Here is a 2,282-nt window from a genome sequence, read left to right as displayed (position 1 = left end):
GAACACGTTATGTTGGTCCCTAGTTTTCTACGAACACGTTATGTTGGTCCCTAGTTTTCTACGAACACGTTATGTTGGTCCCTAGTTTTCTACGAACACGTTATGTTGGTCCCTAGTTTTCTACGAACACGTTATGTTGGTCCCTAGTTTTCGACGAACACGTTATGTTGGTCTGACCCCGGCACTCGGCGTCCTCTGTAATAAATCACAGATTCCAGCATTCAGGGAGATGACTGATATCTTTTAAATGTCTAATTTAGGGTGGATAGGTGTTATGTTTGCTGTATTGTATCGATAACGTGCTGGTTAACATGGTGTTTAAGGCTATTCGACAGCAGACCTGAAGCAAAAGGCATCACGAAGGTCCATTTCTAATGCTGCGTTTCTCCCATCAGGCCAAGTGATCCCGTCACACGCCTCCAACCCTCAGGCCTCCTCTGGATAATTGCAGCCGTTTCACCACAAATATTTCCAAGATTACAAACAGAGGGAGGGGGAGATTGAAATGCAATATTTTAATTGAGGACATTTACTGGGCGCATCTGCATTTTCAACAATAAACCTCCTGTAACCAGTGACGTGCACCTTGTAGCGTTTCTCCCTCTCTGACTGACCTCAATTTGTGGACTTCATACAGAAGGTGGACAGATATCTGGCCTTGTAGTCCGGGAGGTAATTACTAATGTTGCTGCTCCTTCCTTGGGGAGGAGAGATGTGATGCCTCGGCCAGCGCTCCTATTTGGAGCCGGGCCAGTTATTTCCTGTGGAATCAGGCAGCATTAACCTCTTGGACGCAGATCCGTTCGGCTGTAAATTAGCAACTAATTACAAGGTGCTCATCATCTTCCAGAAAGACTGCAGATGAAAAATACATCAACAAATTACAATAAGGAGGAAGAGCCTTACAGGACTTACAGTTTTAGGACTTTTCAACACAACGTGACATCAGTACATAAATGTAAATTATACACATTCTGAACCTCTGCTCACTTTAATGTAAGTTAGTAGAAGTCAAATGATCATTTAAAGTATTTTATATTTGATTCTCTTTGGTTTTCATTTGGTTCATTGTTTCTTTATTTCTGTATTCTGCCATTAAGGTTAGGTTAAACACGCATTGGTCCTTAACTTTCTCTGTGGAGGATCACATCAATACAGCTGAATACACGTCACAACGTCGCCTTTCAGGATGCTTTAGACGTGATTTGGTAATATGAGGCTGTGGTTATAAAAGCAGAATTTTATTAGAGCAGAGCGTCAGTCTGGAAATTCTGAAAATTAAGTGACTCCGACCAGAGGTGGGTAGAGCAGCCAAAAATTGTACTCAAGTAAAAGTACTGTTACTTCAGAATAATATGACTCAAGTAAAAGTAAAAAGTAGTCATCCAAATAATTACTTTAGTAAAAGTAAAAAAGTGCTTGCTGAAAAAACTACTCAAGTACTGAGTAACTGTTGAGTAACGTCTGATTTATTTGTTAACACAAGCATTCAATCAGACAGACAAAAATACTAAATAATCATCTTTAGGCAAATTAGAGTTCATCCAATTGATAAAATTAATTAAAATAGCTTAAATTAGAATAATCCAGGTAAATTCAAGTACTTCAATAAAAAATAAAAGAGACTTAGGAAATGTTTAAAACACATGTAACCCATATGTAACCTAAAAAACAAACATTCACCTGTCCATGGGGGAAAAAACGAGTTTAGGAAACTTAGCGCTACATGTTTCCTCAAGTTAGATGTTGAGTTTCTGCTGAAATGTGCGTTTGTTTTGGTTGACACAGAAGACACATAATGTAGCTGCTGTTTCTCACTCTTTGTAAGGTAAACATGCTTTCAGTATGAGGCCTCGTCTGTGTCTTTATTTCCCACCGTTGATTCTGACATTTTTCATCTGTTTCTTTGTTTGTTTGCTACGACTGCTAATGCTAAAGCTAACCCGTCCCGCCGCTGAGATTGAGTATGGTCACGTGATGTTATGTTGGTCCCTAGTTTTCTACGAACATGTTATGTTGGTCCCTAGTTTTCTACGAACATGTTATGTTGGTCCCTAGTTTTCGACGAACATGTTATGTTGGTAGGTTTCAACTTTAGTTTCAGTTTGTTTATTCGTACATTAACACATTTTAACCTGTGTGTATGTATGTATGTATGTATGTTTGTGTGTATGTATGTATGTCTGTATGTATGTTTGTGTGTATGTGTGTGTGTATGTATGTATTTATGTTTGTGTGTATGTATGTATGTATGTTCAAACGCATGTATGGTTGGTTTACCT

The sequence above is a fragment of the Odontesthes bonariensis genome, chromosome 17, assembly GCF_027942865.1.
Source record: "Odontesthes bonariensis isolate fOdoBon6 chromosome 17, fOdoBon6.hap1, whole genome shotgun sequence".
Taxonomy (NCBI): Eukaryota; Metazoa; Chordata; class Actinopteri; order Atheriniformes; family Atherinopsidae; genus Odontesthes; species Odontesthes bonariensis.
The sequence above is the reverse complement of the archived record's forward strand: the minus strand, read 5'-3'. Positions refer to the sequence as shown.